The sequence below is a fragment of the Bos indicus x Bos taurus genome, chromosome 7, assembly GCF_003369695.1.
Source record: "Bos indicus x Bos taurus breed Angus x Brahman F1 hybrid chromosome 7, Bos_hybrid_MaternalHap_v2.0, whole genome shotgun sequence".
Classification (NCBI taxonomy): domain Eukaryota; kingdom Metazoa; phylum Chordata; class Mammalia; order Artiodactyla; family Bovidae; genus Bos; species Bos indicus x Bos taurus.
The window spans coordinates 57,127,439-57,144,217 of NC_040082.1; the positions used below are offsets into that span (position 1 = coordinate 57,127,439).

At 43.6% G+C, this 16,779-nt stretch overlaps 2 protein-coding genes and 1 non-coding gene across 14 annotated transcripts in view; 2 read left to right on the plus strand and 1 right to left on the minus strand.

Annotated features, from left to right (window-relative positions):
• The window catches only part of LOC113895217, a 453,671-nt gene that overhangs the window by 87,962 nt on the left and 348,930 nt on the right, over window positions 1-16,779 (minus strand). The gene's annotated exons all lie outside the window — the stretch shown is intronic.
• FGF1 (fibroblast growth factor 1) overlaps window positions 1-16,779 on the plus strand; it is a 107,024-nt gene that overhangs the window by 52,108 nt on the left and 38,137 nt on the right. The window lies entirely within an intron of this gene.
• On the plus strand, window positions 13,147-13,270 carry LOC113896730. Its single transcript, XR_003512101.1, has one exon. It is a non-coding gene; the product is annotated as a small nucleolar RNA SNORA36 family (small nucleolar RNA).

Here is a 16,779-nt window from a genome sequence, read left to right on the forward strand (position 1 = left end):
TGAAGGAAAGGAGTCCCTAAGATCCAATCCCTGCCTTGAGGAGGTGAAAATTCACTATGGAGGCCAACTGAAGGATGCAAATAACTCTAATTGCAGGATAGAAGGTAGTAACTGCCACAGACAGCTCTAGCCAGCTAGGTGCAGGATGCCGAGGGGGGAAACAATCAATTTCGGCTTGGTGCAGATTGGGAAGGGTCAGGAAGGAGGCAGCACTGGCCTTCTGAGACGCATCTGTCCTTTAAAAGATGACATGAATTCCTATGGCCCCCAGTGGCTTAATTATTTTGAGTCCCTTGCCTAGACTGGGCTAACTACTGCAAGAAGGCTCAGCATCTTGACACTGCTTTCCTGAAATGTGCCAGTTCCTTACCCAGCAGGATCACACAGTCTCCTCCAGATTAGGACACGTGGCTGTGCACACATCCCTGGGCCCACGCACTCAACTTCTGCCCATCCCCAAGGTCTCAGCTCAATGTCACTTCCTTAGAGACACCCCAACCACCCTCCATCTACCAGTGCCCTCGCCACCTCCAGCCATCTGCTATGGGATTTCAACAGGGAGATACAGGAATTAGCACTGAAAGATGTTCTCATTTGGTTGTTCACTTTGAATAAGAACAGACAATGAAAGCAGGGACTGTGTTGTATCCTCAGTGCCTGAGAAATCATAGTATAAAGTTGGAATGAAGTAATGAATAATAACAGACTGACTCAACCTCATCTCTTCCCACAGTCTCTTCATCTTCCTGGCTGACTGGGTTAGTTTTTGTGGGATGGGATCAATGGTTTCAGAAAACATATAGGATGAATTTCTGATAGACTTAATATATTAAAAATACCAATATCTCCGTTCAGTACGGCAAGTGGCAAATTAGTACGGTTTTTCAGGCTTTGATTCACAAGGGGTCTTCTAAGTGTAGCATGTGACTTTTCAGGAAAACGGATACAATACACAACATGTCCAGACCATCATTCTCTCCCACCCCTCTTTCTTCCAACAAACACTATTACTCACGTATTGTGTGCTAGTCCATGCAGGATGCTAGAGATAAACAGCTGAGCAACAAAATCAAGGGCTCTGCCCCGATGGAGCAAAGTTGATGGGAGGGACAGTCAGTAAGCAGCTAGTGGACTACAGAGGGGCAAGGACATCCGAGGGGAGGCTGGGCCTGGGTCTGGGGCGAGTGGTCAGGGAAGGCCATCTGAGGAACACCTGAGGGCGTGGCTGAGAAAGCAGTAGGAACACCTTGGGGGCAGGGGGCAGTGGACAGTGCTGGCAAAGACAGGTGCAGGCCACAAGGAAACAAGTTCATAGGCCCAGAGGTGATTGCCAGCTTGGAACCGAAAGATGGTTACCCCTGTCAGAGGTCACTGAGGAATCTGAGGCCAGGGAACTCTTGGGCTTTGCTATTCAATACGAAGACCAAGAGGGCTGAGGGGCACTGCAGACTACAGTTACACCTCAGGAAGTGACTGTTACATAAGCTCCCCAGGGGAGACTCTGCCACTTTCTTCACCATGTGAGGATGAGGCCAGAAGACTTTAACCATTTCCTGAATGAATGAATGAAGTGCCCTGGAGGTGTCCCCAGCCGTTTCCTCTGGTGTCACCAAGCCCCACAGAATCCTAAGACCAAGAGTCACCTAGAGAGCCAGCTGGCCCACTCTGTTCCCTCCAGGCTGTCTGACCTGCCCTTAGCTGATACAATCTTGTAGATTTTATAAAGTTAGTAGCGTGATTCAGAAACTCGGGTCTCTGAGCTCATACACATACAGCCAAGGGGTAGACAACTTGTCCAGTGACCTGGTGAGTCAGGAAAGGATGAAAAAAAGCAAGGATAAGAGTCCTAGTTGGCAGGTCAGGTAGCAAGGCCTTCTGGAGCCCGGATTCTGCGTCATTTATCAAGACACCAAGGTGCCTCCCTTCCCAATCTGCTCCTAAAGATCAACGTGCCCACATTTCCCCAGCAGCACCATCTCCTGTGGAAATGACATTTCCTGGTATACCTGGTGGTGAGATTTTTCAGATTTTCCAACTTTAGCTCATCTCATGATACCATGCACTGGCTGGATGCTGCTGTCCCTCTGAGAGAAGGCTAGTGGCTGGGTAGCTGTGAAGTGTGTACACCACATGTGGCCTGTGCCCACATCCAACTGCTGAGTCCCTATCACCTCTCACCAGTGCATCTAGTTTCCCTGAATTCTGCTCCAGTACTTTTCCACTCAGCAGCCAGGGTGATGTTTTAGAAATGCAAATCTGATCATGTCAACCTGTAACCTGCATTGTTTGGTGGTCTTTAGACAAAGGCCTGCAGGGCCCTGCATGACCTGGCCCCACCCGCTTCCCCATCCATAGCCTTCTCACCTCCCCTATAGCGGACTAGTTTCAGTTCTCTAAATGAAACATGCCCTCTGTGGGCTCAGGATCTTTTCACACACTCTTCCTGCTGCTTTCTTCCCCTTGTTCACTAGGAATATAAATGCTCCTTCTTCCAGGAAGTCTTCCCATCTCCCAGGCTCTGTAAGTTACCTAGTATGTAGTTTGGAAGGTGCCCTGGACTTCGCTGCTCTAACATTCAGTTCACTGGGAATTTCTTTTATGGTAGGTCTTCCTCACTAGAATGCCAGGTTCAAGAGGATCTCATTGCATCTGCCTTCTTCTCCATTACATTCCTCATGCCTGACGCGTAGTAGGTGCTCACTAAATATGTGTCAAGTGAATGAATGAGTACTCAGATCTTTGAACAATTGAGAACAACTTTACCAAATAAATTATGAAGCAGAGAGAAATGAGAATACAACAGAACTGCATTCCAAGCTGCAGAACCTCCCTCACTCTGGAGGCCTGATTTAATCTTACTCTGGCTTGTACATTGTGATGAGGCCCCAGTTAATTCTTCAGAACGGGTTTCTGACTCAGTTCAGAGAAATCTGGGCCTTTCCATCAGGCTCTACCATGATCAGTAAGCCAGAACCTCAGAGCAAACCAGACCTAATTGCGACACATTGCCTGCTGGTGGCCTGTGGCTCCCACAGCAGAGAAAGGAAGGCCTCCCTCCCATCCCAGCCTCGCAGAGCAAAAGGGTTGAGAAGGACCTGGAGCCCTCACTCATTTCACCTTACCCTTTGTCTTATCCTGCCCCCGCCCCCACCCCCAGCAGGCACAAACAATAATTCAGCAAAGGAAATATGAGTAATGGAAAGAAAGAGAAAAAATAAACATATCAAAATGGCAGTGTCCTCTGAGCCACTGCTTTTAAAGAAAACAACGTGAGTAGATTTAGAGTTATTTCAGTGCCTTTGCTAAAATGAGAAAAAGAACCAAGCTGGCCCTTCTAGGCTGAATTCCTTTCCTCTCTCTTGATGCATTAAAAAAAAAAGAAGAAGAAGGCTATCCCAAACTAGTGCTTCTCACATCCTGGTGTGCACCAGAATCCCCAGGGGAGGTCTGCTGAACTTGCAGGTGCCAGCCCCAACCCAGGCCCAGTGAATCAGGACCCCTGGGGAGGGGCACCTCACTGCAGTGAGGCACCGCCTTGAGGAATAACCTTCAGGATGTGAAGGCAATGTCATGCCCTGTGCTTGCTTAGTAACACAGGGTCCAGGTAAGAGACTCACATCTGCTTCTGGGAACTGACAACCTTGCTCATAGTAAAACACCACAAACTATAGTTAAGATTGGTAGGACAATGAAGATTATTGATTTCGCCTTCTGGCAGAAAGGGGGATGGGACACATATTCTATTCATTTCATTCACTTAAGTTGACACTGACTGAAGGATCTCATAGGCAAGGACCTGTGCCAGGTGCAAAGGCAAAGTGATGACAGGGATGGAAGTAAGCATGAAAATGATGGTAACTCTCAGGTATTGGCACCATAGAATGTGCTAGGTGCTTTACACGCATGATCTCATTTAATGCTCAACCAACCTATGGAGGTATTACTATTACTATTTCCATCAATGGATGAGAAAACCGAGGCATGGGCAATGACATGACTTGCCCAAAGTCACCCAGCAAGTAAGTGCAGACCCAGACTGAAACCCAAGTCTTCCTAACTGTGCAATCCATCTTCCATGTGAACTGTTAGCACATAAGTGCTCTTGAGATAGCCAGCCCCTGGTTAATTATAATTAACAGGAAAGGCATAAGACAAGCAAAAGAATAGGTACAAACTATATAGTTTCATGAAACAATGAGCCATCAACCTAGGGACACTGGATGAGTCTTATCCTGTTTAAGCTAACCACTTGGCTAAGGCTCTGTTCCTTGGATCTCAGGAGTCATGAAAGGCAAACCCTGAAAGCAAAGGAGCTGTTTTCCCTCCTCTGTGGAAGGATGAAGTGAGGGGATTTTAGAGAAAACCAAGAGGCCTTCCCAGCCTGTTTCTGCTGCACACAGAAGGGAGACCACAGGCTAAACTCAGAGGGAGACTGTATCTTTCAGTACATGCCCTAAATACAAAGGATATTAATGATGTCATCCATGGTGAGCTGATCACATGCTGCACAAGTGCTATTCACTTTACACCTTCTTATCAAGTTGGGTCTTTGCAACAACCTCACAAGCAGGTACCATTCAGGAGAGGAAACAGACGCAGAGAGAACAAGACACCGGCCTGGAATCACACACCAACTATGGAATTACACCTGCTGGTCTGAATATCAGTGTTTCTACCCAGTGCCTTGGCTGTCTCTTACTTAAACTCTTAGACACAAGGACAGTACTTGGGATACTCAATGAGCAAGAATTCCCAGTTGTCTGCCATTTTGTATTTGGCTATGCCAAGCCGCGCCTCAGTCTGGGAGATGCTGAGTTCTTATTTCAGCAAGTGTTTACTGACTGCCTTCAATACACTGTGCTTCATGCTACACAAGAGCTCCACATTTAATAAGGTGTGTGGGGGGCCCCTTTGCAAGAATTCATTGTAAATGTATAAATTAATAGTGGATAAAATCACTCAGAGGTGATATCACAAGAGGTCTTGGAATTGAGTACTAGGTGATTCAGAGGAGGTGAGTTTTAAAGAGAAGTCAGGAGTGGTTTGTCAGAACTGAGAGATGAGGGCAGTGTAGCAAAGGAGTGAAGTGGCTTGAAGTGTCAAAGAGACAAAGGATGCCTCCAAGGTCGCCTGAGCCAGCGCTGGTCCGGGGCATCTGCTCCCCAGGAGCCCAGGGCTCACTGGACTCTGCAAGCTCCACAGGCCCACACTGCTGGGAAAGCATCCTTCACGCTGGGTCACAAGCTTGGGAAAGTGTGCAGCAAGATCCCACAAGTGGTGCCAGGCACCCTCAGAGCAAGTGGAGGCAAAAGGAGAGAGGGCCCCAGGTTACGAGGGGACTTGGAAACCAGTCAGCAGGTCAGAAGGTTTCAAATTAATTTCTCTACCTTGAAAAGCAGACATAGGAATAAGAAGGGAAATACTGATAATAAGTCAAGGAGTGTAAATGGAACCTAAGCACATAAAGGGTACAAACTTTCTGAAAATTTTGAGTAAAAAACTTAAAATGTATGTGCTTTTCCCTAACAATTCTATTTCCATAAATCCTCCTAAGGACATAAAGGCCTGGTGGGTGAGGCTGCCTAGAGCAATTTTGTTCATAACAGTGACAGAGAGTACACAACCTAAATGTGTAACGATAGAGGCTTAGTTGACACAGTTTTGCTTGTACTTATAACTAAATGCTATAATCCTATGTAGCCATTACAAATGGGATGTACGTAGGTTTACATTTATTAATGAAAAAAAAAATTATACATGTGATTCCACTTTCTTTAGACCAAGTCTGAATCAATTTAACAGAACTGAAACCATAGAGAATAAATCCTATGATCACTGGTAAATTAAATTAGATATCAATAACCATAACATATCTAGGAAAACTATATTTTCAATTGAACTACACATATAGAAAAAAAATAAAAGAAGAAATTACAAAATAGCTTAAGCTAAATGATATACAAAACCCAGCATACCAAAATTTGGGGAGGTAACTCAAGACAATTATTAGAAATTTTACCTTTAAGTGCTCACATTAAAATATTTTAAAAGGATTAAAATTGATGATCCAAGATTCTGCAGGAAAAGGTTTTGAAAAATAAAAGGGTTCAGCCATCTCAGTTCAACTAACTAGACTCTGTTTACAGAGTGAAGTAAGTCAAACAGAAAAAGAAATATTGTGTATTAATGCATACATATAAATGGTACTAATGAACCCATTTACAGGGCAGGAATGATATGCAGATATTGAGAATGGACTTGTGTACACAGTGGGAGAAGGAGAGGGTGGGACAAAGTGAGAGAGAAGCACTGACATATATACATCACCATGTGTAAAACAGAGACCTAGTGGGAAGTTGTTGTATAACACAGGGAGCTCACCCCAGTGCTCTGTGATGACCCAGAGAGGTGGGATGGGGAGTGGGAAGGAGGTTGAAGAGGAAGGGGATATATGTACACTTATGGCTGGTTCACATTGTTGTATAGCAGAAACCAACACAACATTGTAAAGCAATTGTCTTCCAATTAGAAATAAATTTTAAAAAACTATAAAAAAAAATAAAGAAAGAAAAATAAAAGGGGAAAGTAAACTAAAAGTAAGCAGTAAAAGGAAAAAATAAAGATAAAAGTAGATAGTAACAAAACAGAAATTAGGCAAACAATGCAGAAAATTAACAAAGCAGCAAGTTTTGTGTCGCAGGAAATCTGAGATATTTGTATATATGATTCACATATACGATTCCACTTTGTAAAATGCTTACATTTCCATGAATGGAAATGTTAAAAGGAGTTCTCTCTGGCTGACAGGATCATGAACAATCTTTTAAAACTTTTTACTGTTGTTTATCTGTATTTTCTAATTTTTCTATCACCTCCTCGTATTTCAGGATTTCTAAGGGGACTGACTGGCATTCTCTGCTTCTTTGTTGAACTGGTATAACAATAAAGCCTAAGTACCGACTCTTTGCTTCATCAGGTGTGGTGCATGTGCCCCTGCTGCTACAGGAGAAGTTCTGAGTGGTGCTATGACATCTCGCAGGACCACTGTAGGGAGACCACTGTCCCCTTCAAAGTCTCCTTCAATCATTTTCACTGTTGAAGGAGAAAGCTTCATCTTGGTACAATTTTGTTTTCAACTCCCCTAGAATTGTCCAGAGAAGGCAATGGCATCCCACTCCAGTACTCTTGCCTGGAAAATCCCATGGACGGAGGAGCCTGGTGGGCTGCAGTCCATGGCGTAGCGAAGAGTTGGACACGACTAAGCGACTTTACTTTCACTTTTCACTTTCATGCACTGGAGAAGGAAATGGCATCCCACTCCAGTGTTCTTGCCTGGAGAATCCCAGGGACGGGGGAGCCTGGTGGACTGCCGTCTATGGGGTCGCACAGAGTCGGACACGACTGAAGTGACTTAGCAGCAGCAGCAGAACTGTCATTCTCTCTTGATAACCAAAAGAGCTGAGCAGGCAGAGAACAGCACCTAAGCAGAAGCCAGTGACTGTGTCCTTTGATTTTATTTGTCTTGACCACTGCCTTCTACTGATGGGATATTTTTGTGATTATACTAGAGATATAAAGTCTCCTTTACACAAGGACATTGAACTGAAGTAAAACTGCACTTTGGTAATAAGATTTTAAAGTAAGCAGATAATGATCAGAGTGATCAAGGTGCACCCCTGTACTGAAGCCCGGGCATAGTGATGATGACCTCTGGCAAGAGTAACACCACTCCCCAGGGAGTACCAGTGCATAGCAGAATATCCCAATAGCTCCCCCAGGCTTTGACTTCTGTCTGCTTATCTCACCATTTCAATATAAAAACAACAGCATGAAAATAATAAAGGAAGAATTTGCTCAGATGGTGACCCGGGCAGAGGGTCAGAACAGGATTCCACACTTGTCCAGATAAGTCCTGCTGGAAGGATGATGGAAGAGGGAGGCTCCTAAGAGCAGACAGAATTTCTCTGTAACATGTGCCCTGAAGAAAGGCCTTTCCACAGGAAGAAGGTCAAGTCCAGTCTATTTTTATAAAAGCATTTCAAGTGGTTAGTGGACTTATTTCCTGTGGTTCCCAAGAATTCTGCAGCAGGCTCTCAGAAGGATGTTGGTGATAGGGAGCCGCGACTTGATGAGTGAGAATCAATAATTATCTCTATATTTGCTTCCATTTTTTCTATAAAAATAATCCAAGGGAAAAACACTTGCTTTAGAAGAGCAAAGTTCATGACGACAGAGAGTAGAATAGGACATAAAAGTTCCTCAGTGTGTGGGAGAGTCCTTAGATTAAGATTTTGCAAGCTGAAGACCGATTTCTCCACTCATTCCCTTCCTTCCCTCACTTACTCAATAAAGGGCTGGGTGACTTCTCTGTGCCAGGCATGGTTTAGAGGCTGGGGAGAAGGTGGTGAATAAGCCCAGGTCTGTCCTCCAGGAGCTTACAGTTGAGTCAGGGAGAAAGATATAAAGCAAGTAAACACATGGGTGGACATACAATTAAATTACAAATGATGAGAAGTGTTGAAAAGGGAAAGAAAGAGAGGCAACAGAAGAGAACAAAAGAGGCAGAGGGTGGCAGAACTCAGACCAGAGGTCAGGGAAGACCTCTGAGGAGGTGGCACTTCAGCTGCCATCTGCAAGGTAGAAAGAGGTGGCGAAGGGTACTGCTGAGAGAGGGAACCATGTGATGAAGGCAGCCATGTGGAGATCACCGTGGAGTCAAGGATCCAAGGGAACGGAGTGGATGGAAAGTGATGAGCAAAGGGAGAGAGGAAAGGGAGGTCAGGCCAGGTCATAGGGTCTCAGACCATGGTTAAGGATTTGAGTTTTACTTCATGGAAATAGAAAGTCACAGGTTTTAAGCCATGGAGTGATCACCTGAAATAGGTTTTAAAAGATTTTCTGACTCTGTGTATAGTACTGACTTGAGGGGACCAAGAACAAACGAGGGGCTACTTCAGACGTCAAGACAGGAGCCCGTGGTGAACTGGGCTGGGTACTGGCAGTGGGTGTCAAGAACGTGAATCTGACAGCCCTTAGCTAGAGTCGAATGGCTTGATCATGAGCACTCAGAGAGGTCAACCAGCTAAAAGGCCTGGTACCAGGGTAGGATGAGGAAGGCACTTGCATTGGGCACAAAATATACTTAGAAATCAAAAGAAGTGATATTTTAATGCAAGGCTTTTTAAAAATCAAATTTTATGCAGAAAAGTCCATGATGAACAAAATATCAAGCTTCTTTAAAAAGAGTACAAGTGCTGAGCTCAGTGCAAGTGCTGAGCTAAGCCATTTAACGGAGCTGGGGCAAAGGGGAAAATCAGTCATTGATCCTATCTTTACTGAACAATTTGACGTTCTGTTCCTCACTTTTGTCCTGTCGAGCTGACCATCCCCCATCTATAAAATAAGAGGCCATATGTAACTCTGCTCTAAAATAGACATGATGGAAGGGGAATTAATGACATATATCATCAAAAGCCCCTGGTGGTTTCAATGGTATCCTTCCTTCCTTATTGTGGAGACTGAGACAAACGGTGTAAATAGTTGCTTCATAAATACTTCTGATGGTAATGGTAATAACTAACATTTATCAAGCTCTTAATATGTTAGGTGCTTTGCCAGAAACAGTTAAGTACAATTATCTCATTTAATCCTCAGAGTAATATATACTAGGTAGATATACTATTACCTATTTTACCATGTCTGGCATATATCCACACCTGACAGGCATTTAATAAATACAGGAAGAAAAGATGGATGAATAGATAGAAGGGAAAATAAGAGAAAGAAAAAAGAATGGGCTTTCCACTAATTCCTTCAAAGTCCTATAGGGATAACCAGTGGTTCCAACTTTGTCAAACACTATTCTTTAACATGCTATTTACCTTGCTTAAAAGGATTCAAAGGAAAAGGAAACTAAACTTAAATATCACCTTCTTCCATAGGAAGCATTTTTGATAAATTGGTTTTCTTTACACTTCTTCCCAACAATATTTCTGGGAACATATTTCTTGAGTTCATGCACTCCCATATGTTTATTGAGTAATTACTATGCATCAGGCACACAGCTAGGCACTGACAATATCATGGAAGCCAAAGGAACCTGACCTGGGCCCTCCTGGGGCTTCCATTAGAGTCTGTGTGTGTGTGTGTGTGTGTGTGTGTGTGTGTGTGTGTGGTGTTGGAGTGAGACAGACAGTAACAAGTAAGCAAATACATAAACTCATAAATTATCATAATGTTGGGGTCTGAGATAGAGGATAAAGAAGTGATAGGACCTCCCCTAGACAGGGTGGGCCCGACATAAGTAGACTCAGGGAGGCTCCCAATGGTCATGCAGTTGAAGATGCTGTTAAGAAGAATTTTTGCAAATCCAATCAACCAAGCTCCTTACAGAATGTGAAACTTGACAACCTAACGATTTGATCCAGTGCAGGCCAGTTTTGAAAAGCAACATCCATTTATTTATCTATCTTCTGTATGAACAAATCCACAAAAAAGTTATTCATACCATCAAGGGTTTAGGAATACAATATCATGAAAATGTTAGGAAATGTTCAGCCTTCTGACTGCCCCACCCCATGGTCCCACCTAAACGTCTAGATTTATCAAATTCCAGAGGAGCCTCCCGAACCTGACAATGTTAAGGAGCCAAGGAATGTAGGCTCCTTGAAAGTCAAGAGGAATTATGCGCAAAAAGATGGCAGCCCAGAGAAGTAAGAAGGCTCTCTGACATTTCCCCTTATTTCTTGTTGCTTAATCTGCCTTCAAAGGCCAGTAATATAGAAGTGCCCTATTTTTCAAACCACTCCACCCAATGTAATGGCGCTTTGATCTCTAAAACATCAGAGGGGAGCAATGGATGGTAGAGGATATTAGTGACTTTGAAAAGTCAGTTAGAAAAAAGAAATAAACAAGGACAGAAACCATGTGGAGTGGGAAGGATGAGAGCAAAGCATGCTTCCAGCTACCTGCCAGAACGAAAGACAACTCTCATGAGGCCATGTTTAATGTCTGAGTGTACTGCCCTCATTGTTGGTCCTGGGCTATCATTGTGATTTTCCTGATAAATGGTGTTTTGGTTGCAATGTGCATGTTCCTGGAGACACTAGCTATGAGGGGCAGAGTTATATCTTAGTTGAGTTTCTTGGATACAAATTTCAACTTACTTCCAAGCTTTATCAAACATGAGCCATTTCCCGGGGCCTTTGGTGGTGATTTTCTCTTGCTCCATCCCCTTCCCATAAAGTCCCCCTGGTTCCCACCAATAGCTGAGCTATGTGTAGACCCATGTGGGCAACACCAGTCATGGGGTCACAGGGCTAAAGAGCCATTAGACGTGCTGAAACGGGGCAAGCAGTGCAAACTGGACACTGGTCCCTTTTGGACTTTTCATGTGGGATCAAAGACAGTAGTAGGCAAGTGAAAAAATAGCCAAAGTCCTTAAGAAGTAACACAAGAGGAAACAAATTTCACACTGCCTTGAGGCAAGCTCTGCAGGGACCAGGCTCTGGAAGGCTAGTGCTGGGGTGGGGGATTCTTTTCTTCCTGCCCTTTGGCTGGGACACCCACTGGGTCCCTCTGTGAATCCTGGGCCCTGCTCCCTGCCCGCTTCCTGCTGGACGCCTCCGCAGGAATGTAGCTCTTAGGGGCAGAGCTGGGGCCTCGTGACCCACTTTCAAGATCCAGAACAGACTCTGACATGTGAAATGAGTTCCATGGGGTTTACATTCCTCTTTCGTATCCAAGCACCTTGCAACACAAAACCGCCTGCCAGGACTGCTAACTCTTCTTCCAGAGACATTTGGAAATCACTGTCTGGAAGAAATGTGAGTTTTGTCTTTTTGATTTTTTAATGTTTCGAGTGAGCATGGGGCCCTTGGAAACGAGGTTGCCCCACAGAGGGGAGGCAGCAGGATAAACTGATATCTCGAGACTGAGGGTTTTAGTCTTGGCTAAGTCATAGGTTTGCTTTGATAAGTCACTCAGCCTCTCTGCACCCCAGGTCTCTTGGCCAGAGAAAAAGGAGAGGTCTTCATCCATTCAGCATAACAGCAGGAAGAGCAAGTATGAAATGATTAAGTACCTAACGTACAGTCTATGTAACTGGCACTCCAAGAAGATAGTTTACTCATGTAAAATGCTTTGTGAAACCCTAAATGCTGTAAAAAAGTAAATAATCAACACATAGGATAAAACATATGCTCTTACTAACAACAGTCATAATACCTTCCATTTTCAAGGCACTCACTCACTACATGTAAGGCCCTTCCCAGGCCTCACTCTCTCCCGTCCTCATGGCACCACAATAGATCAGTCCTCTTAACAGCTTCCTTTTACCAGTAAGGATCAGAAAAATTGAATGACTCACCAGGTCATGCAGGTAGCTAAAGACCCAACAGAAAATAAAAGCCATGTCTATGAGAACCTCCCTTTTTCATGGCCTTTCCAACATAGTAGGAAGGAAGATCTTTCACTCAGTCTGCCCAGTGACCTCAGACCTCACCCCAGCCCTTTAAAAGAAAGGCAAATGACTCTGCAGTGACAAAAGCCAAGAAAGATTTAGCCATTGTTGGGTTATATGGGGCAAGCATCACAGTGACAATAAGGAAAGTGCTGGTGGGGGCCACTATACGGCTGGGGAAGATGATAGTCATGTGTCAAAGGAGAACCTGTCAAAGACTCCATTCAAGGAAAAAAGTACCTTCAGCAGAACACAGTCCAGGGGCCTCTGCAAGCTATGAAAGCTGGTGGGGTAAAATGAGTAGAAAAGCTAAGGATCACTTAATCCAACAGGCATTTTATTCTCTTCCTCATGTTTCTTTGGCAATTCAAATCATGGACTCTGGAGTCAGAAAACTCTTTCTTCAGCTCTCAGTTTTCACATTTATGTAGCTGAGAGACTTCACTTTCACTTTTCACTTTCATGCATTGGAGAAGGAAATGGCAACCCACTCCAGTGCTCTTGCCTGGAGAATCCCAGGGACAGGGGAGCCTGGTGGGCTGCCATCTATGGGGTCGCACAGAGTTGGACACGACTGAAGTGACTTAGCAGCAGCAGCAGCAGCAGCTGTGTGACCTTAAGACAAATTATTTAAGCTCTCTGAGTCTCAGGGTCTTTAGAAGCAAAATAAGGGACAAACAAGGAATGCCTTGAAGTTCAGTTCAGGGCAGCATCTCTGTTCTGTTAATTAAACTCAGGGACATCAAACTGGCTAGGGTAGCTGACGGCTAGAAAATATTTCTCTATTAATTTACCTCCTAGCCATAAAAACAAAGAAATAAAAGCAATGCCTGCCTAACAGAATTTCTTCAAGATTAATTAATATAATATATACAAAGCATTTAAGACAGTACCTGGTACATAGTAAATATTCAAGAAAAGGTCACTAATTTATTATTTATGGGCATATTTTATTATTTATGGGTATGTCCAGAGGAGGCTATTGGGAAACATATGGTAGGGCAAGGCCTCAGCATTTCCAAAGAGATAACAAACACATACTTCAAAAGACTGAGTTTGTAGAAGCCAAATTTTCTAGGTCAGGAGAAAAGAAAAAAAAAAAAACCTCAGCAAACAGACTCTTTCTATGAGCTGGAAGGTCTGTTGATTTCAAGAAAGGAATGTCCTTGCTGGGCTGGTCCTGGAGACTGTTAATTTGCACAACAGATTCAAAAGATTTTTGGAGACACATCAGTAAGAGGAGGCTAGAGGATGGGTGGAAAGGGTTGCTAGAGCCCCTGCAGAATCACTTTGCATTTGGCTCAAGGCCCTGGGGCTTTAAAGTGTCAGTCTGCAGGAAAGATGTTTCCATTGAAGATGTGTGCAGGTCTTCAGAAGGGCTGAGTGCCTGCTGGATGCTCTGGCCTGGGGTGTACCATTAAGCCCAGACAGACCTGGGGCCCACAGAACACACAGCTGCATCAGGGAGCACTGTTTTTCCTCTTGAACAGAGGCCATTTTCTCTAAGCATTTAAAAGAATTCCTGATGTCTAAACAAATGATGCTCTAAGGGGAAGTGTTTTGGGAATGGTTAAGCCAGACTGCAGAGGATTAAATTTGGGAATCAAGGGAAGGAATGAAGGATACTGGAGGAGATTCTTTGGAATGTGTGTGTCTGCTCATATTTTCTACTCTTCATTGACGGGTATAAGACCTAAGGATGGGACTGAGCCATTGGGTGACACAGCCCAATTAGATGAACAGTCCCCACTTCCTGCTGGCTACACTTGGTCTAAGCATCTATGTCCCTCTTCATGACTTCATACTTCTGGTATGGCCAGATTGTGAATACCTTAAAGGCAGACATTATGATTTCTACTACAGGTCCAGAATTCCTGTTTCGAAAAGACTTAGATATGTTTCAAAATCCAGAATTTGGGAGATTTTAGAAAGGTAGTATGGTGTGTATATTGTATATGATGGAACAATTCCAGAGGTGTCTGGCATAGTAGCCTAAAATCAAGCATGTTAGTAACTCTGCACCAGATTATATAAATATTAACACAAAATGGAATAAAAAAAAAAAACTTTTAAAAAGTCTCAGGACAGTTTGTGTCAGGTTTTGCCTATTTGAATTATGAAAGGACTTCTGGTTCTCAGAGTCTTTTGGTGTTGGAGAAGACTTCTGGTTTTCAGAGTCTTTTGGTGTTGGAGAAGACTCTTGAGAGTCCCTTGGACTGCAAGGAGATCCAACCAGTCCATTCTAAAGGAGATCAGTCCTGGGTGTTCTTTGGAAGGACTGATGCTGAAGCTGAAACTCCAATACTTTGGCCACCTCATGCGAAAAGCTGACTCATTGGAAAAGACCCTGATGCTGGGAGGGATTGGGGGCAGGAGGAGAAGGGGACGACAGAGGATGAGATGGCTGGTTGGCATCACTGACTCGATGGACATGAGTTTGGGTAAACTCCAGGAGTTGGTGATGGACAGGGAGGCCTGGAGTGCTGCGATTCATGGGGTCTCAAAGAGTTGGACACGACTGAGTGACTGAACTGAACTGAACTGAATTTCAGAATTATGGATTAGAGATTTCAGGCCTTTTAAAATTTTATTTTATTTTTCCTTCTTTTCTGTTGCAAATTTTCAGAACATCTGCAGCATCCTGCCCTTAATAGGTGCAGAGTAGAAGTTATCTTAAAAAAAAATGACATTTTGATCTCCCTCATGTAATATCTGATTCTGGAAGCCAGGGGATAGTTTATTCTCAATGACTTTGGGATTCTTAAGGATTAGAAGAATACTAAATTAAAGAGTATTGGAGATGAAGACAACTGAAACATAGATTTTCTATCATCCTGGACAGTAACACACACAAACCCATAGGATATCATAGTCAACACCTAACCAAATGAGAAAAGAGCATCAATGCATGTCAGTGACATGAAAAATTTCTACCCTATCACTTAAAAAATATTTTCAAATATTGCTAAAATATCAGTAAACATTAAAAATCAACTTTGCTCAATTTTAATAGCACAGATAAGTGGCAAACCCAAACAATAAGATACATGGAGGCTGGTAATCAAGCTAACATATACTGAATGCTTACAAGTTTTCAAGTGCTGGGCTCGTGCTTTGCATGTATTATTATTTATGGCTTACAGAACTACATGAAGTAGCTGCTACTATGGGGGCCCCATTCTGGTGATGAGGAGTTAAAAAAAAAAGACACCCACTAGTGAGTGTCCAGCCAGATCTCCAACCTGAGTTTGGCAGTCAGAGGAAAAAAAGGAAGGAAGAAAGGCAGGGAGGGAGAGAGGGAAAGGAAGAATAGAGAGAAAGTCTTTTCTTACAGCATTTGCCAATTTCTGTGGTGTAAATACTCTCCCTGGGGCCAATTTACAAGTTATTAATGGTTCAACAACCAGCTAGCAAAACTCATGAATTAGTAAATTGGCTTTCGCAAACTTGTAGGAGTCATCTCCTACATGCCACTGTCAAGTCCATCCCATGGCCATGTCCATAGTTTACTGCTAACTTTGGAAGATGAGATTTCAGCTCATGGAACAGATCTGGCTTAGGAAGAACACGCAGAAGTGATAGCCCAAACCAGTGAGTCACAGCTCCATTCCTGGTGCAGACCTGGTACACACCAAGAGTAGAACAGGAAATAGGGGAGAAGAACACACTTGTCTCCCTCTCCTCACCAGAGGGTATGAAGTGGGTCCCTGCCAACCTGACACTCCCTGGCAGAAACAACAACACCTGGAACCTTTTTCCAGACCCTACCAACTTTCTCTAGGTGAGACAAGGAGGTCAGACTTGAGATCAAAGGGTCTGATCCCTTCCTTTAAGATCTTGAATTTCCCTAACATTTCCTTCGAAGTAGTAAGTATCTTCTACAAGATGAGAACCAGGTTTTGACCTGCTTTTAACATAGGACAGGATATTCCAGACCTAATCTGAACCAAATTAAAATACATGTAGGCTCTTGGCTTAGCTATTCTGTTAACACCTTTAGGACACCACCTTCTAAATAGGTGTCCTGATAATATGTTTCCATGAGAGGCTCCCAAGAAGGGACTGGTCTGGTATTCAATCAACAGAAATGCACATAACACTGATTATGTCCAGTCATTTGCTAAGTTCTGTGTCTAGAATGAAAAAGCACAGTTCCTGTTCCAGGGCCTTGGAGACTAATGTAGGAGACAGTCAAGCAAACATAGTCAAATTATATTCATTCACTCTTTGAACAAATATTTATCAAATGCCCATTCAGTAACAGGCATTTTGCCAGGTACTAGGCTACCATGGTGAGCAAGACAGATTGGTGTGTATTA